The following is a 24,664-nucleotide window of genomic DNA, read 5'->3' as shown; positions in this document are numbered from 1 at the left end:
GTGAGTGAAACCTATCTAAGTGGGTCCCCTCCCATCCTGCTGCTGTGCAGAATCCTTTGTGATATTGTGCTCTAGAATTGCTCCATCTCAGAAAGCAGTCAAGTCTTTAATGGCTTGCAATGAAGAGAGAGAGGCAGGCACTGTCTAGGAATTGAAGTTTAAGCGCTTTCTTTCTTTCTTTCTTTCTTTCTTTCTTTCTTTCTTTCTTTCATTGACAGCAGCAATTGGGCAGCACAAGTAAACAAACTGTTTGTTTGAGCTATGCCAGTTGGTAGTCCTCTTTGATTAAATTACTGACATGCTATAATATCCTAAAATGGGAAATAAATTATGGCATTAACCAGGGGGTCAAACTTGAGTCCCTTTTAACAACAACCAACAAAATTATACCAATTACATTGCTTTACAGCTAGGCCAGGCTGATAATTAATGAGACTGCAAATCACAGAGACTTAATTTTGAGAGCACATTTTCTCATTTATTTAATTTTGAGTACAACCAGCTGTCCAGTGCCTGACCTGCACATATTTCTGCACTTTATGTCTCATTCTTGCAAACTTAACCATCTCATAGCCATTCAGTCCAGGTTTTATGTTTAAATGATAATGGGCTTGCTAAGAGGGATGGAAAAAAAAGAAAAGTAATTTTGGAAATGCTTTAAGAGAACACACATGAGTAGGTGAAGAAGACCAAACACAGAAATTTCAGTTCTTTCTCATGTTATAAATCTAGCATTCTGTTCCATTATAAGGCTGGTGGATTTTAAATACCCTTATTCCTCTTCCCCCTATTTATGCACGTGAGTGCATATGATGTCTGCTGCCAGATCCAGATGACCTGTTTATCAAGCATTCATCCTGATTCACTTGCTCAAAGCTTATGCAAAGCTTGGACTAGGTCTGGCCTTTAGCGAGCATTCATTTTGATTTGTTTGCAGGGCAATGAACATTCATCCTGATTTGCTTGTGCAGTGCTCATATGTCTTCCTATTAATCAGTCATTCATCCCACACTTTACAATGCATTTCCCCCTCACTTTCCTAATTCTAAAAAAAGTGGATCTGTTGTGCTAGGGCAACAGAGTGTTCAAATCCATTTTAGTTGCACAAATCTACATTTCTAGTATGTGCTTGAATTCCTTCTGTGAAATGCTGACAGTCTGGAGGTGACCTTCATCTGCCCATATTCATCTCCTTGTTACCTTTGGCTCTCGCTTTTGTGCCTTCCCTGCTTCCATTTGCCATTTCCTCCACTGTTGTATCTGTGTTAGTCCTGTTGCAACAAAAGCAAAAAAGAGTTCAGTATTGAGACATCTATGCTAGCAATTGTATTGTAGAGTAATAGGGAAGAAACCTGCATGTACCAAATCAATTTGTTACTCTTTTTGGAGACACAAGACTTTGGTGTTTGCCTCTCGCTGTCACGATGTAGTCTATAAGCTCCCCAACCCAGACATCTGTTTTCTGTTTATGTTGCTCTACTCTAATGCACCACAAACAATAGTGTTTGGACTGGCCCTACCATTAGAGTGAGGTAGCCACTTCAGGCAGCTGATTTGGGAATACATTTTTTATTGGTTGATTGAATGCCTGCTGTGCTAGGGAAGGGAAGAGCAACTTGTGGAATTTTCTGCCTCTGGTGCCAAAATAATGGGTGCTGCTTATCTTGTACTTTCTGAACCACAGCCCACCCCATTTACCAGGGTCCCTAACCCTTGAGAGAGACTTTTCAGAGAGGCTCAAGGGGAGCAGTGGGCAGGAAAGTCCCCTTCTACTCATGCCCTTCTGGATCAACCCAATTTTGTACATTTCTATGGTTCTATAGTCCTTAAATACTTCTAACCCACCCCTTTGCATCCCTAGTTGCTTGCACCTCTTTTGACAAAGTTTGTGCTCCTTTTTGTTTTCCTAATTTGGATAAGACTTCCATTTTGCAAAGGAAGACTTCACTCTAACCATTTTCTTGACTTTGCACATTAACCACACATACATCCTTTTGGATGTCATATCTTTCCTGCTCTGTGATATACATTATAGCAGAGCTTTTATTATTGTGATTTCGAATAATACCCATACACTCTTGAGAGATTTGACCCACTTGACATTACTTTCAACCTAACAGTCCTCTCATTGTTTTTGGAATTTTATCCGTTTCGAGTCAAGTGTGACTGTGTTGGACACTCTCAGCAATTGTATTTATTTCATTAAAAAATTGTCCACTTGAATTTGGTAGCACTCCAGCTACAAAAATATCACACTAAGTCCTGCTCACCACTTAAGATTAAGACCAAGGTCTGGTCAGTTCCATGACAAGCTGTTGTTTAGAAACTTTACCTCTTTGTCATAACCAGAAGATGCAGTTACTACATCTACATGATAGCAATTGAAGTCACCCCGTACTATGACTTCATCTCTTTTGGATACTTCCCTGATTTCATTCTCTGTCTCAAGATCATTTCGCTCAGGGGAGGAGTAGTGTGGATATAATCCTGTCCTGTATTTTTAAGGGTTATTATTGCCCCCTACATTTGGGGGGTGAAGTGATTAAATACAGAGCAATGCAGGCACCAAATTAGGTTCTAACTGGATCTATTTCTGAGATTGCTCGTCAGCATGATTAAAACGATAATAATTTCTATTTATCATTAATAATGCATTGGGAGGGGTGCGCTCGGCAAAAAGGTGGCTAATTTTTTTTTAATGACTCTGTTTTCAAGATGTACGCAGCTTTCCGAAAAGCAATCTGTGGAACTTGTATGTAGGATGCAGCTGTGGAAGACTTTATTAACATCATGCAGGTGGGGCCTAATTTTAGTTCACTCTGAAAGAGGGGGAATTGTTTCCCCTGTGATCGGCACAGCACCATAACATCAGCAAAGCTTTAGACAAGAAGTTGTTTACTTTACTGCGTGTGTGTGTGTGTGTGCGCGCGCGCTTAAGGAGATTATATATGCCATTAATCAGGCAGTCTTTTTATTATATTAATGGACCTAATGGAACAGTCTGTAACCTATGATACTCACATGTGGCACAAAGGCAATGCCATGGAAAATGTTCAGGAAATGAGCAGTGACTTCTAAATATAAGAGAGAAGGAGCTAATGAATGGGAGGAAGGAACATTGAGAAATACATCTGTTTGGCCATAAAAGACGCAGCCCAGAATCAATCTCAGCTTTTAATGTTGATTCAAGCTACATATTGAATTGAGCTCCCTAGCTCTGGGTTTCCTTCAACGAGCAGGCATTGGACTAGACGACCTATGAGGTCCTTTCAAAATTGGCTGCTACCACAAAGCCATGAAGCTTGGTCTGTTAAGCCATACTGTGCTTGAGCTTCTGAATGGTGCTAGCAGGGGATGGTAGTCCCATGCAATGAACGAGGCAATGCCCCACCAACCTCAGCCTTCCCTCAGCCAGCCTCTACCTATCACTTGCCCTAGCTGCACCCATTCTTGGTCTCCCTGCCTTCCACCCTACCAGACCCAATGGGCAGGGGCAGCGTGTCCTGTTCTGCTGCTTGAGGCGAAATGGGAAGTGCCACCCTGCCTTGCCGCTGCAGCCACTGCTCCCACCACCAAACCTGCCACTGCACACTTTGCCTGTGCTGGACGGCTCTAATTTCAGACAAAATCGCACTGCTTTTGGGTGAAATCTTGCCTAAAACTGACACAATCTTGTCCAAAATGGTCACCAATGGCACTGCCACTTTGCCACCAGCAAAGGTGCAGGACAGACAAGGAGCCTGTGAGAATGCCACTGGGGTGAGGGACTGTGTGTGTGTGTGTGTGTGTGTGTTTTGACATGAAATACAATAAAAACCAGACTAGTCTACAGAACAAGAAAAATAAAAAAGCAATAAATTAAAAAGTAAGAAAAAATAGAGAGGAGAGAGAGAGAGAGAGAGAATAACTATAAGGCCCTTTATATCATCTGCATCATCTCACCTTACTTCTCAGCTTACTTCTTCCCCCAATCTCTCACCTTTCTACCCTGCCTTTCTTGCAGGGTCCACCCTGCTCCAACTGTCCCCTTCCTGTGTGTGTCCTCCTCAGTTCAAAGTAAAGGACTTTCTCTCTCCCCCGTCCCATAACCTTTTAATGAAATGCTTTCAACATATAGTACAACAAAATCAAACAGATCCACTTGGAGGGGGCTTCTGCCACCTGAGGCAGTGTCCTCACCCTGCCTAATGGCTGGGCCAGCTCAGCCAATGGGCACTGGACACCGCTGCTCTTATGGATGAACCCTGGTTTTTTGTTTGCTTTTCCCTAACAAACTGACTTGGAAGCCAACAAGAAACTTTGATTTAAGGCTGGCTAGTGTTTTAGTTTAAGGCTGGCTATGACCAACTAAACCCACAGTTAACACTAAGCTAGCTCCTTTGTGGGTTGTGCACCTGCTCACATGAGGAAAGGAGTTGGGAGTGCTCATGCACAGTACGGCCAAATAAACCAAGCATCATGGCTTAGCTTTTTGTGGCCTCCGGTTCTATGATTCTATATACATCACACAGCATGAAGTGATAGCCTGGGATGGTTGAATTCCAGGCTTTTCCCACTTCACACTACAGTATAGCAAGATTTCTTTAAACACACACACACACACACACACACACACACACATTTCAATTATTCAAAAATGCAAAACACAAAAACACCTGCAGTCTCAAGTGGTAGCCCCCCTCAGTGCCCCCCACCAGTGCCTGCCATGCTTTGAGTGATGGCAATGAGCACAACCAAACACTTCAATAATCAATCAATCAGTTTGCCAGCCACAGTCCCATCCAGTGCGTAGTGAAGTGCACGGAGCTATTGGGGAAGAAACAATTCCTTCTTGCCCCCCTGTAGCAATCATTTAAAGCTCATGAGCTGTTCCTTGATTGATTACCTTTGCCTTAGTAATAAGAGTTTTACCAGGAGGGCAAAGGGAATGTTGCCCTTTAATCTTTGCCTCTTTAGTGAAGCAATGTAGGGATCTCAGCAGAATGCTACTCTTTCATTTCGCTTTTGACTTGGACTCTTTGGAGCAAATTAGCAAGGCTCATTTGAATTTACTTCAAGGAACAGCAGGGGTGTTTAGTTTACCTCATGAAACTGCTTCCTCAGAAAACTGACAGCACTGAGATGAGTAGGTGGCTTGTGAGTCTATGGCCAACTCACCTTCTCCCACACATCCAGGATTTGTGGGGTGAACTGAACTGCGGGAAGCACGCCAAAAATATGTATGCGTCCTACAGACCCACATGTTCCCTGCCCACTTGGCATGTTTTATTTGGACACTTCCAGCTGTTAGCTGCCAGTACAGGCAAACAAAGAGGTAAGAACGACCCAGAAAAGGGTACCTCGTGACTTTGGAACTACAGTCATTTTTTTTTTAATGACAGTAAGTTGGCCACCCTATGCCAATCTGTCTGAAGCTAGGAGTAATCAACCCACAGTTGCCATTTTTGGGTGGGCAAATTCAGCTCCCTCAAAACTGTTTTATTTTGAAGTTCTGTTTGAATGGCATTTCTGAAGCAAACTATGCAGGTGGCTATTATAATCGCACGCTCTGCTGTGATACCCCAATGTGTGGCGAAACCTTCCATACCACTTGTCAGGGTTGTACAGACAACCAAGCTATCCCGGCATGACAGACGTTACTCCAGAGTACATATGGGCCCTGTTCTATACATGCTGTGCCACTCTGCCCTCCTTATCCTCATGACACACTTAGTATTCCCGGCAGTGAGCAATGATGCTCTCACATTTGGGAGCCTTGTTAGGCAGGCCTGAAGCAGTACTGAAGTGACTTTTGAGACTGTGTGACTGGACTCCCGGGCTTTGCATTGTGGGGAAATGAAAATAGCTCTTTTCACTGACTCGCTGGGAAGTCCGGTCACATGTTTCTAGTGCTTCAAGTCATAGCCACTGCTGGACTTCCACCATTACTGTCTGCTGCCAGAGCCTAACAAGCCCCTTGAAACCTTGTTCTGGCCTTGCTGTAAAATATGTGTTGCTTTGTATATCAGGAGTAGGCTTTTAGGATGGACTTTGTTTTTGTTTTACTACAGTTGTAAGATCTATCAACTGGGTACTAGTACAGAATACTGGATACTGGCTGGGAATGGAGCCAAATGCAAAACTGTGGCTTAGAGGGTTAATTACCTATGTGTACACCAGGACAACTTGCCTAGCCTATATCTATATACAGTCATACCTCTTGTTACGTTTGCTTCAGGTTACATCTTTTCAGGTTGTGTCCTGCGGCGAGCTGGAAGTACCGGAAAGGGTTACTTCCGGGTTTCGCCGCTCGCAGATGTGCAAAATGATGTCACGCGCATGCGCAGAAGCAGCAAGTCGCAACTTGTGCATGCGCAGACACGGGTTGAGTTCCTTTTAGGTTGCAAATGGGGCTCTGGAATGGATCCCATTCTCAACCAGAGGTGCCACTGTATCTGTGTTACTACATACCCTCAGATGGCCTGCTTATGTGCTTGCAAAACTACATTTAGGTTACAACAGATCACTGATTCTAGCAACCTAAATTAGAAAACAAAAGTCACTTTTGTTGTTGCTACTGTAAAACAATTGGAAGTCCAAGGTCCTTGTCATTCTACTAGAAACCATCTTTGCAATCTACAAGGAGATTCCCATCTACTGTACCTTTCGCCTAGCCCTGCTGTAGACCAGGTTTCTTCAACCTTTTAACCCAAACATGCATTAGAGGGCCTGTTTCTTATTTCCTTACCTTTGCATGGCGGTAGCACTCCTGTTGTGACCCACCTTGGATCAGGCCGCAACCCACTAATGCATCACAGGGCAAATGGCACTTGCTTTCCTTCTAGCTCATGCAGGTAGACCAAATGGTTTTGCTTTATTTTTGCCTCTGGGTGAAGATGACCAGCCTAACCTGTTATCCCAGAGCTTAAAAGGTGCTATTTGCATTGGGAAGGATGTCCCCATTGGATCTCATGGTGGATTTCTCTCCAAAGCAAATACCAGCTTCAGAGGAGTCATCTTCCTCAGGGCCATAACAGGTGAAAGAGTTAAACCCCCTCTCTGGCCTGCAGGGATGCTGATAATTATACCACTATCATAGCTGCTGGTACTATTTACATACACACACACACACACACACACACACACACACACACAGCTGCATGTTAAATGCAAATACACATTGAACATCATATCTAGTTTGGCTGTAGTCCTGGAAATTGTGGCATTTGTCACTCCTAGAGAAACAAGCATCAGCCCTGTAACAAGTCTGGGCAGGTCATGTAGCCTTAGAAGTAGCGCTGGTGATTTGATAACATTCCTTTCTCCTTGGCTCAGATCAGAGCCAGCTCTTGTTGAGGGATCTTTACAAATTCTCCTGAACATGTCACTAATATGGGAGAACCCAGGAAGATTGATTAGGAGTTAACTGAATTTAAAAACACCAAAAGCTACGGGAGGATGAAAGCCAGCTTAACAAATATTTGTAGAATCATTCAAGTTTAATGGAAAATATTTTTTTTACAGAATATTTTAAAAATGTCTTTGTTAATCTATTCTCCCTTTAGAGATCCAAAGGAGGGGGAGATACATTCACTCTGTTTCCTTTGCACCCAGTTCTGAAGGTTAGCTCCCCACCTTTTTTTAGCTATTCCATAAGCTCATTGACATGCATGTGCACTGTGACATGCATGTGCACTTATATATGTTACTGTAAAAAGTTGCTGATTCACTGGTTGCTCTGCATAATATACTCGAAGTTTGGGAGCCAGCTGAGAGTTGTAGAGAGCAGTGTTCATGGATCACTGTAGAAAAGCTAGAAGGACTTCACGATTTAAACAACTGTGACTCTTGTTATTGCTTTAGGCCTCTCAGTGGCTGAATCCTAGCCAGAATAGAGTGTAGCTATGATCTTAATCATAAAAAGCATCTCATTAAAACATCTTAACAAAACATCTTAAGAGTTATTCAAGACTGTGCTAGGGAAGTGGGGAGGGCCAGCAACTGCAGCCAAATTTGTGACCATCCGAATTTTGCTTGACCCCAGTTCCCACTACCCCTAACCATGGCCTATGCTGACTGGCGCTGATAGATGTTGGGGTCCAAGAACATATGGAGGGCAAGATCATCGTACAGATTCAATGAATTCTAAAGATTGGTTCACAAAAAGGTCATTTCTGGAAATATTCTAGCTAGCACATTTTACCCCCAAGGGGCTCGAGATGGCTGAAAACTACTGAGGCCTACCAGTCATAAAAGAACAGTACAGGGGCAGATGTATTCACAAAGAGATGACAGGTGATGACAGAGGTTGGCATATTCAGCAGAAAATTACTGATTTCCCTTTCTACTGTTATCTAATCCATCTCTGGAAATTGCCACAGAGTTTCCCTTGTGGCAAGGAGTTCCAGATCTCAGCTTTCCCTAAGCTGAGTAGAGACATTTGCTCTGGAGAAATTATGGGTGCATGTGTGTAAATATAATAGAGAACTATTTTGAATGCACTTTATACAGTGACCTCTTCCACTGCCAATGTATATTGCAGCAAAATTAAAAGTAAAATGCAGACTTCCGCTGCAAAATTTCAAAATTTGAAATAATGTGTGTACTTATCCAGTCCCATTGAATTCACTGGGTCTTACTTCTCAGTAATCATGTATAGGATGTAAAGGTAAATTTTCCATTATCCCAATTCTCATTGGTCACTATTTTCAAATCAAAACTTTCAGCATAATCATTTTGTTTTGATCTAAAAGAGAGAGAAACCAGGCCCTGCAGAAACGGCAAGAGATGAGGGGCTACATCCTAACTGACTATAAAGTCTTGCGGTGTATGCTGTAGGTCATTTAGGATTTCTGAAAAAGAGGAAGAAATAGAATTCTCAGAAATAGAGTCCGCGTCCCAATGCTGCTAAGTAAAGGCTACACCTCAGTTTGTTAATGCTGTTATCAGTTCTGAAAAATACTGTTTGGGAATCACCCTCTCTGGCTGTAGACTTCTTAAATTCTATATTTCAACCCACAGACAATCAGTGGAGAGCTAGAGATTGCATGTTAGAAAGAGGACGACCATCAGGCCATTACTTTCCAGCTTAGTTTCAGTTACTGACTAACCTGGTAGAGTTTATTGCAAAAATATAGGCTTGAAGTTGGAAAGTCTTGAATCACTGGGCGAGGATGATACATAGGGAAGAACGACTCAGCATTAGTAACTGAAAAAGGCCATCTTTCCTCTAACAGAAACTGCAGAACTAGCTTGGCCACTGTGAACTAAGAGAAAACAATAGCCTGAAATATCATGTCAACAGCCTTTTCATAGACTAAAAGTACTGAGAACTGCTCTACCCATAATACAGAATGAAGGGGCAGAATGAGGCGGTAGAATTCTGAAGTATACTATTTCAAAGTACAGGAGTGGGTTGGATGACCTCCATTTTAAAATATCCAAGCATGCAATAAGCTAGGATTCCAAAAAGACGGTTACGCTAAATCGGATCCTCCTAATTGAGGGTCTGCGTTGTGCACGGGCCCAAGGTGCCCCACCCTACTATTCTTGAGGAGGTGGGAGATTGAGCCCAGCCCACGCAATGGCTCCACGATCACACCATGGCCTATTGGCAAATCAGAGATCGGTGGTGTGATTATGGGGGCACAAAAGGTGGTGACGTGTTTCTGGGGATTCACTTGACTTAAAGACCTCCAAAGAAGGAGACTCCACCACACTCCTGCTGCCAAGGAGTGTGGTGGAGTCTCCTTCTTTGGAGGTCTTTAAGCAGAGGCTTGACAACCATATGTCAGGAGTGCTCTGATGGTGTTTCCTGCTTGGCAGGGGGTTGGACCGATGGCCCTTGTGGTCTCTTCCAACTCTATGATTCTATGATTCTATGATTCTATGATTCTATGACTTCACGACGCTGAACACTCACCCACCCACTCTGTATTTTAGGTGCCTGCTTTGGCCTAGCTCTGGACCTCGGTTGGTCGCCTGTTTTGGAACAGGGACTGGGTAGGAATTTTTTTTTCCATTTGGCAATTTGGCAGTGGTCATTTCGTTTTCGCCCACCTCTTAGCAATCCTCACAACTTTTGTAAGGTTTGGCGGTTAGGCATTGGCTTATTGTGATGTGGGGGGAGTGAATGTGCGGCCATCATCTACCCCTCCAGGTACAAGGGTATTCCAATAAAGGAATCCATGGGTCTGGATCATGTCCAAAGTCTGCTTGAGGGGCTGGGGCCATGCCAGGACCCAGCAGAAACCCTGGGGTGAGCTTCAGTTGGTTGCCATCGACGGAGCTCCCTTGTTTGGTTGTTTATCATCCCAGACTTCCTGCAAAGTGGGCAGGAATCAGATATAGTTATTGCCAATGCCTAAGCCAATACCACTCACATTGCTGTTATCAATAAAGTTGTGGCCTAAAATTTTGTCCATTAACCTTAAACTAAAATTCTGTGTCAGTGTGTATTTATTTACATTTGGGGGTGCGCCGGGGTCTTGACGCACAAAGCTTGAGCTTTTGTTGTTAAAAGAAACAAGAAAAGAAAGTGGGAAAGCATTCAAAAATGACCCACACACCAAGCTGAAGTGGTACAATTAAATAACTCTGCAATTAAATGATTCCGCATTATCTTAGCAAGGATAAACCCATTGGCCATATAAGCTTTCCATAGAATCATAGAATTGTAGAGTGGGAAACTACACCAAAGGTCATCTATTCCAACCCCCTGAAATGCAGGAATCTCAACTAGATCATACATCTCAACTAGATCAACAGACTGTGGAAGTCAAAACAGCATTAAAACACAGATACATTTAAAAAAAAAATGTTTAGCATTGTTAATATTCATTTTTGAATGTTCCGAACTCCCACAGGTGATTGTGCAATGGACAGGACAAATGGGAATGGCAGACAGTAACAGATCTGTGAAAAAAAATGTGGGCTGTTACTTTCATAACTCTAAAGTTTCACTGAGCTCATTGACCTTAGCACTCTTTGATTTAGCTGGCTGTACTTAATCCAAGTCTGGGTACAAAGGCTGTAATCTTAAACACACTTAATCTGGAAAGACTAAATACTGTTTACATTTGCTGAATTTCCTTGTAAGTAAACACACTTAGTATGTCTGTTCTGTACACTTTGTAGCCCACAAAGCTAAATCCACAGGCTGCCGCCACCCCCACCCCCAACCAGCAACATTTTGTGGTCTGCCAGGTACTTGGAAATTTTTGCTCCTGTTACTATTACTCCTATAAGGGGAGTGAAATCTGGGCATTTCACTGAGTACCTGATCACATCCTAATTATGTGCTAACTACTGCTATGCAGTATTGCCTCTGAGGATGCCTCTAGGAATTGCAAGTGGGATGGATGCTGTAGTGCTCATGTCCTGCTTAAAAGTTTCCCATAACCATCAACTTGGTCACTGTAAAAACAGAATGCTGGGCCTTTGATCTGATCCAGCAGAACTCTTACGATCTTACAGTCGCAACTGTTAAACTGTGGTTCAGACCGTGATTTGCTTGATATGTCAGCTGTTGGGCAGTGTAACAATGCAATTTTGTGCAATGCAAAAAATATATGTGTATGGATAATAATATGTGGAAGGCAGCGTCAGCCGTAACCATAGCCCAAGTCTCTGGTATTGAAGCTGCTTACAACCAGGGCTAGATTAACCATAGGGTCTAGGGTAGCTGAGTTGGTAGAGCATGATTCCCTTAATCTCAGAGTCTTGGGGTCAAGCCCCACATTGAACAAAAGCTTCTTGCATTGGAGTAGATCAGGCATAGGCAAACTCGGCCCTCCAGATGTTTTGGGACTACAACTCCCATCATCCCTAGCTAACAGGACCAGTGGTCAGGGATGATGAGAATTGTAGTCCCAAAACACCTGGAGGGCCAAGTTTGCCTATATCTGGACTAGATGATGTTTGTGGTCCCTTCCAACTCTATGATTAAGCAAAATAAGCACATGCTTAGGGCATCAAGGGAAGGGGGGCACCACAGAAATTTTCCTTTGCTGGATTTTTAACATTAATGGTCACAAATTGCTTGGCTGAGCATTCATTTTCTCAGTTGAAGTATATTTTAAAAATCCCAACAGAACAACTATGCAACAAGGCAGGTGGGATGCCTTATCTCTACTAACTATAGAAGCACATGTGTTAGGTAAGATTAGTTTTAAAGATCTAATGAAAGACTTAGCGATTAGAAAAAGTAGGGGGAAAATTCAAATATAAATAAAGTGGAAGTATACAAAAAAATTAAACGTTTCTCATTTTACTTTAGGCTGTTTCATTTCGAAAAAATTTTTTTTACTATTTCTTGTTGTTTATATTTTGAATTAGATATATATACAGGGCCACCAAAATATTTTAAGTGCTTAGGGCCTCTAAAGGTCTTAATTCTGCCCTGAAGTCTTGCTGGATTCTGCCACAGAAGCTGTTGGATTTCAGAGGTGGGTGCCCTCTAAAAAAATTGCAAAGCTCGCTGGGATTTGTGGATGAAGAGGGCTTTATAAACCTCATTATTGTTACTATTAAGAAGCAAATTGGTAATCACCTAGTGGATGAAGTAAATTCTTGCATCCTCTAGCAGGCAACCAGACTTGCCATATCTGGTTAGAGAGATGGGAGAAGAAAGGAGCAAAGCATAAAGACCTCTAATTAACCGACTAATTTTTCATACCGGAGCAACACACTCTCCCCCTTTTCCCTACACATTATTTAAGAATGTTTTTGTTGATGGAGACAAATGGAGATGTCTTCCTAAAACAGCTCATTAAAGCGAGTGTTTGGAGTGCAGTGTCTGCACACTTATACTAATGAATGAGATTTTTCAACTCTGAGACTCCCAGAAGGACTATCAGACATGCATGGCCTCTTACATGCATGTATATGCTCAAACACACACATAGAGGAAAAAGCAGGGAAGCTGAGTCATCCATTTGCTTTGAGCTCCCCACCCCTCTTTTTCTTAGCCAGAAAGCCCTGGCTAAAAGTGTGAAAATGCATGCTGCCTTTGTCATAGCAACACAGGCTCCATAGCAATGCTGGTTCCCAGCTGCCACAAACTGGCTTGAAATGTGGTGGCTGAATTGATGGTCCATTGAGCATTTGCTGGTGATCTGCAAACAGTTTATTAGCTACATGCCCAGCTTGCCTTTGTTTCAACTTGTTAATATGCATTAAACAGAGAATTTGAAATGAATGGTCTTTGGCTTACTGTCTCAGTGGTTGCAATTGTGGGATATGCTTTTCAATGCAGGCTTCTTCTTTTTTTAAGTGACAGGTACATATGAGATTATAATGTTGCATATGTAATTATATTAATAAGAACAGCTTTGTTAAATCAGATTCTGTTAGGAGAGACTATAATAGTGTGGTCTTATGTATCAGAAACAAGTCCTCTCAATTCCAATGGGTCTTAGTCTTATGTCAGAGTGTATAAGATTGCTGCCTTAATTATACAGTGCCTAGCACCACATTAAATGCATAGGAGTCACCATCACCAAAATTTTATTGACATAAGTATTCCAAGCTCAGAGTCGGCAAATTTATGGGGGAAAGATGTATTTAGGGCATTTAGCTCAGATATTCAAGCTCAGCTTAGGATGTCAATATCCTTCAGGCTTCCAGTACCTTGGTTTGAATGGTTGGGGATATTTCATTATTGATCTGCAGAGTCCATTGCTAGCTTTCTGAAAAGTTATTATGCTGGAATTATTATATTGTTAGTTTAACACAGCAAAAGGCCTCTGCAGTCCAAATGGTCTTGAGGGTCTTGCATCACTGTAAAACCCACTTCCACATTAACGTTTCCTTCCTTTTATAGTTCAGCATTACAGGGACAGTTCATTCACTTACGCTATCCATTGGAATTAGCTGCTTGAATTCAAGTTATCACCTCCTAAATGGCCTCAGGCTCTGGTGTTCTTAGGACTTCTGAGATGGTGAGGAAGGAATCCATTTTTCTTTCTTTGCAGTGAGGTGGTTGCTATCAAGAGTGCCTGTTGTTTCATGGAGCTAGCCATAAGGTGCTTCCACTTGAGGTATTTAATGTGGACAGGCCCAGGAAGAAGGCTTGGCATCACTGGGCATTTGTCTATGGCCTGAGGGCCCACCGCTTCATTTTACCTCCCTTTACTGGATGGACAGGGAACCTTGGGCCCTCCAGATGTTGTGGGACTCCAACTCCCAACAGACACAGCCAGCATTTCCAATGATCAAGGATGATGGGAGTTGAAGTCCAACAAGATCTGGCAGGTTCCCCATCCCTGCCTTACTGTGAAGTAGGCCTGTGCCAGGAGCAGTGAAAAGGCTATTCTAAGTGCTGCTGGTGATGTCCGCCATTTTATGTCTCTGGGGCATGTCAGTATGGCTGTTGGCATGTGTGGCATGCCAGTATGGCATGTGTGTTCTCTGGCCTGATATCTTAGTCAAATGAAACAGCAATCCGTTTGCTCTGCCAACTCACACTCTTTGTGGTTGAATTGTGGGATATGTGCTTTTAGAAAAGGAAAGCTATTTGGTAGGAACAGAAAGGTGGAGATTGGGAGAGAATGAAAGAGAGAGGGAGAGGGAGAGAGAGGGAGAGAGAGAGAGAGTTCTAATTAACATTGAAATTGTCAGAGACTAATTGTATGTTAGCACCAAATAAACATTCCATTGTAGTTGCCTCTTTTTTGCAGCAAGTTTTGTGTAATCTGTAATCAAATGTAGACGGGTATCCATTGGAACAATGTATAGTAATTTGTTTACATTGTTATTTCAGATAATTACAAAGCAAACACACAGAAATAGCTTGTTTCTTTCTCTGCAACACAAAGCAGCATCAAATTAAAACACACACACAACCAAGCAACAGCAACTGTACCACCAACAGCCAGCTTCAGCTTGTTCTGTAAAATATCGCCTTATTTACAGTTGTTTCCTATTAGCATTGCTAAGAATGCTGGGGACATAAAGTGTCACATTGAATGTAGGCTGATGACTTCATATGATGGCAATGGCTAAGGATATGACCAGTTTGCAGTCACAAAGAAATCAGCTCTAATTAATGTGAGTGCCAGGTCTGTGTATAATTACGCAGCATGAGAGTTTGCATGCAAATACCGAAATGCTGATTGTTCAAATCTTTGCACTTGCTCATTAATACTCTGGGACTAAGTAATGCTGGCATGGAAGCAGGGTATAGCACTCATACAGCCTGCCGGCTAATTTGTATTATACTATAGTTAGCAAACAGAAGTCAGATGCTTCTGCATTTTAATAGAATTTGCACAAAACATACAATGCATCATTTTCTTTGGTGGCATCTCACGTTTGGCTTCCCTACCTGCTTTTCTACAAACTTCCAGTGAAAAGAGGATGCAAAGTTTTCAAGAAGTTGTTAGAAGGGTTTGGGGCTGGGTTTCTGTTGTTTCTGTTTTTGGAGTGGGAGAGGCTTGAGACAAAAAAGAAAGGGACAAAAAAGAGACACCAAAAAAAGTGGATTACTGGGAAAGCAATGCAGTTGGCAGGAATAGGTGCCAGGACCAGGTCAGCAACAACTCACACTATTCAAAGAAACAAGACAGCCCAGGAGGCCAGGTCTAATCAGCACAACAGGTCCTCCTAGAGCTTGCTGCTATGAGGCAGTTGTAAGGAGTGTAAGTTCTCACCTTCCCACAGCTCCCTAAGTCATCCCATTCCCCCCACCCCGTCCTTCCCAAGCAATCTGAGGCTCAGTCATCTTGCTTGTCTATGCTCTGCCATCTTCATACCTCTTTGGGTTCTGCTGGTAGACCAGTAGGGAGGGGAGCTGATTGTAGCAGGAGTGGGAAGATAGGGTTGTTGTGTGGATGAAAATGAGGAAGGGGAGAGCCCTGAATGCCAGCTTGAGCTCCTTGGTGGAAAAGGTGGGAAAGAAATGTAAATAAATAATTGCCACCTGAAGTGGAGTGGCCACAACTCTAGGTGATCTACATCTGTGTGGGGTAGGCTCAACTGTGTGTTTTGGGAGCTGCTTTCAGATGCATGTTTTTAAGTCTTCACCAATATGTAACACCCTCTTAGCCAGGCATAGGCAAACTCGGCCCTCCAGATGTTTTGGGACAACAACTCTCATCATCCCTAGCTAACAGGACCAGTGGTCAGGGATGATGGGAATTGTAGCCCCCAAACATCTGGAGGGCCGAGTTTGCCTATGCCTGCTCTTAGCCCATCCAATTGTGAACATAAGGTAAAAGACTAATGGGTAATTTAGGATAGAGGCTATTCTTCAAGAATCATGCTCTAAGCACTATAAGAGTGACTAGCAGGGTATGTGTGTTTTTGTGTTTGCATTTAGGATCACTTTAGGAAGAAAGTGATCCTGAAAAATCCACCCTGAGCCAAGGAAAATCTTGAATAAGCAGAGCTGTGCACGTCACATAGCTGGAGTTTGGTGTGCTAGCTTTCATAGATTTAAAATTGAGCTAGAATTGTTTCTGTTCTTCAGTCGTGCACTCATTATTTAAATGGAGGTTGTCTTCACAAATTAAGAGCCAAGTAATCATCAACCTGTTATGGTCCCTCCTTTGGGCGCACAGAAGGAACTCATAGCATTTAATACCACACAAGCTTGGGTAAGCTAGGAGATGTTACAGTTCCCTTGTTTGTGTACATTATCCAAAAAGGCTCCTCATCCAGAAAGGGCTTCAAATGCAGAATGCAAGTATCTCTGGGCACAGTGTGCCATATTTTTTCTCACTAGGCCAGCCCCATTGAAATAAAGTACCAAAGGATACTTTATTGTGAGAGATTCTGCCCAGAGTCTACAATTTTTGATCCCACTGAGTGAAAGAACCCAAAGAAACTGTTTGCTCAGCAATATATACTAAGAACCCATGGTGAGAACTGTCTGGGACTTTGTTCTGCAGACTAGGCTTCAGTAGTATGCTAAATAATTACTGGGAGCAGAGGCAGAATATCCATGGGATTTAAAAGTATATATGATTGTGACTATTATTATTATTATTACTATTAGTACTACTATTATTATTCCATCCCTATGTATATGAAAGATTACAGAGCAATGCAAGCAAAGACAATATTATTACCCATAATATGTGAATGTTGTCCCTGCTTGTGGTGAAAGCAAGGGTGCCAGCTCCTGGGAGCTGAGGCACTGTGCCTCCCCAAACTTTTGGGGGGGAAGGGGCTGCCCCCCCAGTGTTCAGAGGGCCCCATTGCAATGTAAGGACACCATGTGGTGTTGTGAGCATGACGTCAGGACATTGTGTGGTGTTGCTCCTTGGCCCCTTCAATCCTCCAAAGAAGGTGGCGCCTCTGGGTGGAAGAGATGATGTTGCAGTGACATTTTCAACACTGCAGTATTGTAAAGAACATGGGTCGGCAAGGTTTACCTTGCCTGGGCCGGTTCACTCCAGCGGAGATCCCTCCGTGGGCTGGATTGTGTGCACGTGTGAGTGCGCACGCCCACGATTTCTGGCGTCTCTGCAGACGTGATTTTCGGCTTCTGTGCATGCGCAGATGCGATTTCCGGTGCCACGGAAGTGAGTCCCTGTGCTGCTTTGCGCCGGTTTAGCACAGCACGTAGGGACTTGCTGAGTGGGCGGCTCAGTTCGGGGGCAGCTTGGGGGCCAGTTAAATGACCCCCGTGGGACCCTTGTGGCCCATGGGCCTTAGGTTACCTACCCCGGTAAAGAGCATGCACTGCTCTGATTATAGGTGGAGCCACATATGAATGTCCTCTTCCTTCCCAACCCCGCCTATTCAACGAAAGGTAAAAAGATACTTAGAGTGCCACACGTTGCTGTTAAATATTTAAAGCAGTGCAGGTGGTTGAACTAGATGGCCCTCGGGGTACCTTCCAACTCTATAATTTTATAACTCTATGACCTGTTTTCTGTGACGAAAAGCCAAGTGGGAGCCAGAGGTGATGGTGTGCAGAGCTAGAGTCAAAAGTAAGCAGGATCGCCCCCTTTCTGCCATCCTCTCCTTCCTTCCTTCCTTCCTTCCTTCCTTCCTTCCTTCCTTCCTTCCTTCCTATAGGGCTGGGCCAAAAGGGAATCTGGAGGCACCATTGACTGCAACTTCTGACAATCAATTTCTGGTTGGGGTCGTCAAAGCACAGTGCACTGGGCTTTGGAAGTGGTGACAATCAGTTGACTGTCTGAGCTTACAAAGCACTGTGCTGCTCATGATAAGCTTTGAGTTCATGCACTCCTTTTTCTCCTCCAGCTGCCCACTTCCTCACACATGCCCTGGTTCACCTAATAACGCTTTGCCCCTGGGCTTCTGCCAATACATCACTTGCCACTCGCGGCTGCTCCTTTTCTTTTCTTTTCCATTCCTCCCCACTGCCCCCTCCCCCAGTCAGCACCAGCCCTGATGGTGCACAGTTGCCTCTTCCACTGCCAAGAAAGACGCTACAGACTGGATGAGATCAGGCCATGGCTGGATCTGGCCCATGGCCCAGGGGTTCCCTGCCCCACATTTAAAGGATGTAACACTTGGTTACTTGAGAAACAGTATATAATCTCAACAGGAAAAACAATGAAATATTTGGAAAACAGGAGAGCACTAAGTATGAAGTAAAGCTGAAACAATGGCTTTGGTGGAGAAAAAACAGCTTCTCCATTTAGAGGAGAGATGCCAAGTGTTTCTGGAGTTATATATCCCATTTGTTCACAAATGTTTTCATTCATTTTTTGTTTGTTCGTTTCAAATAACCCTATTACATTTTATTCTTAAATGATACAATATGGAACTAACTTTTTGCAGGCATCTGATCTAAACAACTTTTAAAAGCTGTGGTCCACAAATTGACATTTTCAGCTTTCAAGCATTTTACTTCACTAAACAACATAACTTGTAAACTTTCATTCATACATTCCCCTTTTGGCCTCATAAATCATCATAATAAACCGTAACAGTTGGAGAGGCACAGCTCCTTGGCTGTTCAGAACTTGACAATTCCTTTTGATCTATGAAGACCAGGTGCCTTGCATTGCGATTTCATTCTATCTAGATCTGATGTCTGCAGTCTTGCGCTCTTGTTCTCTGCTTGTGATCTTAAGCACACTGTCAGAGTAAAGCAATATGGATCTACTCGGAAAGAAGCCCCATTGAATTCAGTGGGGCTTGTTCCCAGGGTAGTGTGTCAGTCTTGCGCTGCAATTCTGCAACACTTAGTTGGGAGTAAACCCCATTGAACTCAGTGGGATTTCTGTCTAAGAAATCACGATGACCTCAGTTCAATGGGACTTACATCTAGGAAATCATGCTCAGCTGTTAATCAGACGTAAATGCCGTTTAAATTTGTTGGATTTGCTTCTAAGTAAAATGTGTTTAGGATTCAGCTGCCAAACTCAATAGATGAGGTGACCAGATGTCTTGCATTATGACTTCATTCTATCTATATCTGAGGCTGAGATCTTGAGTCTCTCCAGATCTATCTCTGTGCCTATCTATCTATCTATCTATCTATCTATCATCTATCTATCTATCTATTGTGAGTTTAGGTGGACCCACAGATTGCTTAGAGACTCATCTCCAGTCTGATAATTCCCTACTTCAGTCAAATTCAGTGAAGGCTGGTCAATGAGGGTGAATGGGGCGCAGGCCCACTAAGCTCAGTTTGCCCTCAACCACCTGCTTTCTTCCTTACATCTGGTCCTGGGGTGGCGCTGCCTGTCAGCTTCCTTCTCCTTAGTCTTGGTGTTGCCCTTGTAAAACACAAGAGGAGGAGGAGGAGGGCAAAACTAGACTTAGTTGGCTCTGCTTGTTATTGGCCTCCCTGCTTTCTGCCCCACCAGCCTCAGTGGTCACCAGCCACCACTGATAAAATTATTGAGTTGAATCCACACTGCTAGTTGAACTTAGTTCTCATTGAATTCAATGAAACAGGTCAGCTAGCTTCATGTGGAACTCCTTGTCTTCTAAACCAATATTTTTACTCTCAACGTAAGAAACTAGAAAGGAATACTCAAATGGTTCCTTGTAATCTGTTGTTTGCTTCACATATTATACCTGTGTGTTTTAGGTGTACACCCATGCAGATTTTTTTCAAGTGTACAAATAAAAATGTCAAGTGTAAATGCTACATACAGCTATTTTTTTTAAGTCCTGCTCTCTAGGTGTGCCCTTGGTGGTAGTGTAGGGTTGATCACTATGTAATGTGATAGAACCCACCATTTTACAGTTAAGTTAAAAAATGTTGATGCTCCAAATGTTCTGTTTCTCTACCCTCATAGCAGTACAACCACAATGGAGATAATACACACTTCAGTTAGATTCTGTGCCCAGTTGTTCCCCAGGGCCATTGTGGATCCTTAGCTCTTTGAATCCAGTTATCCAATCATGTATTTCTTATCCCAGTGAAGTTTAAGCTGTAAAGTTAAGGATTTATTTTTCCTACAAGCAACTGAGTAGTGATATCCTTTGTGGAGTGTTGACTCCGTTCCTTCAAGGAAGTGCTAGGCAAATTATGCAGCTTATTGGAGTTTAATACATGAAAAGCTCTTGATAGGGGATGTTCGCACATCACTAATAACTTAGAGAGCTGTGAGCTCTTTGACTGAAGTGTTACATCAAAATCCCATGCACCAGAGAAAGTCATTGTAACATAGAAATCCTTAGTCGCACAAGTGACCAAATGGTTTTTTTAAAAAATGTATTAAATCAGCTAACCGCCTGCCCTCTTCATTATTTTGCTGACTTGAAAACTGCTAAGTGTTTTGTATCCATTTCATTATCTCCAAAAAGCAAGGGCTGTAGTGGAATTTACATAAAAATCCAGCTGGAGAAGGGAGACTTTACTGCACAGCCAGCCCTCCCTCCTAATCCAATCTTCCCCAATGCAGTTGGCCTGGCAGTTGCCAAACTCAAACAGCAGGGATCTCCTTTGTTCAGAAAAGTATGAATTTGAGCTTTAAAATGAGCAGAAGTCTTTCTATTACACTGGACACTTCCTCTTGCTGAGTTTACATGAGACGTCTAGCAGGAGGTGTTATTAAAGCACTGTAGAAATTAGCCCCCAAAAAACCAATTATCTTGGTTTAGCTGGGAAAAGGGACACAGAAAGGCTGTTTTTTGAAAAATAAAAAAAATAAAATGAACATTTGAATTTTCATTATTGAGAATCCATGGGACACCATGCTGCCTTCAGAATGTTATGTTATTAACCCTTTCTTCAAAGAGGCTTTAATATGTATTCTTAATCAGTGTTGAATTCTGTTTTGAGGAACATCAATGGCAGGTATGGGGAGGGGGGAACCCAGCTCCCTTATTTCTTTCAGCGCCATTCCTTTGAAAGCATATTTGTGATTATTTTGAAACAGTTGTTCAAAGCTTCTGCTAGTTTTACTTTTGGTTGTGAACTTCACGGGGAGTTCCACCCACATTTTATGCTCAATACTTAGCCAAGGTGCTTTCAGCATGGCAGAACAGTGTGTAAAACCAGCACTTTGGCTACACTGGATGAAATGCTATCACAGCAAGAACAAAACAGTAGATTGGATAGGTACAGTGGCTAAGCGAGGAGTGGCTAAAGTGGGTCCCCTCCAAATGTTGGATTCCAACTCCCATCAGTCCCAGCCAGCATGCCCAATGACTAGGGATGATGGGAGTTGTTGTTCAGTTGTTGTCTAGATAGCACCACCTTGGCCAGACCAGGTCAGTGTTCATGCAGGCACCATTAGCTATAAAGGGCAGATTAGTGTTGGGTGGGCATGTGACACTAGTCTTCTGGGTTTGTCTTCTTGTTCCTTGAGTTCTAGAGATGGAAGTTCTAGAGATGAGTTCTGGAGATGAAGCCCTGCTGGCAATCTCATCAAATGGTCTTATTCGGTGGTAGCCCCTAGGTTACCAAGTTGTCTGTGGCAGATATAGGAGCTAGGGAGGTGTTGAAATGAAAAGTTAATACTTTCCTTTTCATACCGCTTTATAATGATGTTGCCATTTTTTGTTTGCTGCTTCTTGGTTTTAATCGGTCCCTGCTGCAGTGTTTTACTGTTATTGCTACAATTCTATTGGTATTTTGATTTCTTACTGTAATTGGATTATAGAAGATCTGTTAAATAGCAGGCAATAAATTGCCAGCTGATATAAAATTAAAATTAGCTTGTGGAGCTGCAGCTTTAGACAGGACATAAATGGAAATAATAAGCAGAGGTGTCTGGATCAGAATGGTGTGCCATCTATCCCAGTGTCCTGTCTCTGACACTAGGTAGTATAGATATTTTAGGGGAAATGTACAACATTCAAAAACAATGGAGGGGGGAAATATTTCATTCTGCCTGCTATGAGCCAGTGACTGGTGTCACTAGATTTAGGAACGTTTGCTGCAAATCAGGTGATCTAACTACCCTATAAATATTGCTTGCTTGTAGCCATAGGGTATGGCAAAGGTGGAGTCCCACTGCATCCCACTGAACATGCCTGCTGGGTGTTTTGTGGATCAGTCTGCTCACATCCAGCCCAACACGGCTATCCCAGTGCCAGGCAAGGTACAGTCTGAGCCAGGGGTGTCATTAAAACCATTATTGCTTGGATCTGTTGTGGTGCATACCAGTTTCAAGTGGTGACAGGGATCTCTCAACAATGCATGCAGTGACATGCCTACTGGATCTATGCCCTTCAAAATAGTATGAGCTAGTAGAGAGAAACTCATGGCTCTCCTTAATGCTGAAAGGGAGGGTGCCTGTTCCTGTCACCTAAAGATCCATGCTTGCGATCCAGGCAAATTTTGGTTAGTTCCCAATGTCTCTGGTTTTGGTTTCTGTCATCCCTTTTATTTGGCTGCATTCCTTGCTTTAGGCAACTTGGATAACAGTGTTAGAGCCATTCTGCAAGAGCTTCCAGCCTGATTCTTGGTACCACAACAGCCTTAATGACTTCACAGCAATAGCCCCCTCTTATAAACTTCTCCCACAACAACATCCCCACCTGAGACCGCCTCTGCCTATCTTTTAAAGAAGACTGCAAAAAAGTTCCTTTTCCAGAATGCTTAACATGCACATTAGTCGTTTAGGGAGGGAAATGTCTCTCTTACCTATCGCTTTGTTGTTGAACAAAACTACAACAAGCTATTCACCGCGCACACAGAAAAGAACAGACAGGCACAGTCCACCACTGAAAAGTACAATGCATTCCAAGACTTTTGATGTCTTTCATCTTTCCAGTGCTCTCAAAGAGATATTAGATTCTGGGGAGAAAAGCATTAACTGCATAGACGGGAATGGCTGGGGCCCTGAAAAAGCTGATGATGTGGACACAGTGTTAATGAGCTGCGAGAGAACCAAAAGCCCTGCCAGATTTTATATTGCAATACGAGGAAAAATGAGAAAGCAGCATGATGGCCAGATGTAGGGAAGTAGGATCATGAGGCAAATAAAATATTCAGATGGACTGTTAGAAACATGCCTGCAGCAAAATGCACTCCATCCAAAACCTATATATATATATGTATATATCCCTGTATGATTATTCCTATAGTAAATATAAGGTAATTACCGTAGGTCTTTTTAACCTTTTGGATAGTCTGGGGTATGATGCCCCAGGAAGGATTCTTCCTGCACAGCACCCACTGAGATGTAGCTCTCATCCTTTCCAATAGGATTTTGGCAGGAACACTTCCAAGGGGATTGTGCCATAGGTGTAGCCCCTTCCCCCAGGGGTTCCCTGGGCTTCTGCTTTAGCTCTTTGGTGCAAAACTGGAAGGATGAGAAAAGGTTGTCAAAACCAGGGCAGTCCAGAATGCTGGTGCACATGGCATACTGGAAATATAGACTGAGAACTGAGAACTGAGATCCCAACAATTCACCTCATAGAATCATAGAGTTGGAAGAGACCACAAGGGCCATCGAGTCCAACCCCCTGCCAAGCAGGAAACACCATCAGAGCACTCCTGACATATGGTTGTCAAGCCTCTGCTTAAAGACCTCCAAAGGAGGAGACTCCACCACACTCCTTGGCAGCAAATTCCACTGTCGAACAGCTCTTACTGTCAGGAAGTTCTTCCTAATGTTTAGGTGGAATATTCTTTCTTGTAGTTTGGATCCATTGCTCCGTGTCCGCTTCTCTGGAGCAGCAGAAAACAACCTTTCTCCCTCCTCTATGTGACATCCTTTTATATATTTGAACATGGCTATCATATCACCCCTTAACCTCCTCTTCTCCAGGCTAAACATGCCCAGCTCCCTTAACCGTTCCTCATAAGGCATCGTTTCCAGGCCTTTGACCATTTTGGTTGCCCTCCTCTGGACACGTTCCAGTTTGTCAGTGTCCTTCTTGAATTGTGGTGCCCAGAACTGGACACAGTACTCCAGGTGAGGTCTGACCAGAGCAGAATACAGTGGCACTATTACTTCCCTTGATCTAGATGCTATACTCCTATTGATGCAGCCCAGAATTGCATTGGCTTTTTTAGCTGCTGCGTCACACTGTTGACTCATGTCAAGTTTGTGTTCAACCAAGACTCCTAGATCCTTTTCACATGTACTGCTCTCAAGCCAGGTGTCACCCATCTTGTATTTGTGCCTCTCATTTTTTTTTGCCCAAGTACAATACTTTACATTTCTACCTGTTAAAATTCATCTTGTTTGTTTTGGCCCAGTTCTCTAATCTGTCAAGGTCGTTTTGAAGTGTGATCCTGTCCTCTGGGGTGTTAGCCACCCCTCCCAGTTTGGTGTCATCTGCAAATTTGATCAGG

At 43.0% G+C, this 24,664-nt stretch overlaps 1 long non-coding RNA gene across 1 annotated transcript in view; it reads right to left on the bottom strand.

Moving 5' to 3' along the window:
- Positions 1 to 452: 452 nt before the first annotated feature.
- LOC309535252 overlaps positions 453 to 24,664 on the bottom strand; it is a 55,058-nt gene continuing 30,846 nt past the window's right edge. The window contains exons 2-3 of the long non-coding RNA XR_014221151.1: positions 3,022 to 3,074; positions 453 to 1,271 (exon numbers count right to left, since the gene is read on the bottom strand). This is a non-coding gene — a long non-coding RNA (uncharacterized lncRNA). The remainder of the gene's footprint in view (positions 1,272 to 3,021; positions 3,075 to 24,664) is intronic.

Source organism: Podarcis vaucheri, assembly GCF_965113315.1.
Source record: "Podarcis vaucheri genome assembly, chromosome: 6".
Taxonomy (NCBI): Eukaryota; Metazoa; Chordata; class Lepidosauria; order Squamata; family Lacertidae; genus Podarcis; species Podarcis vaucheri.
The sequence above is the reverse complement of the archived record's forward strand: the minus strand, read 5'-3'. Positions and strand labels throughout refer to the sequence as shown.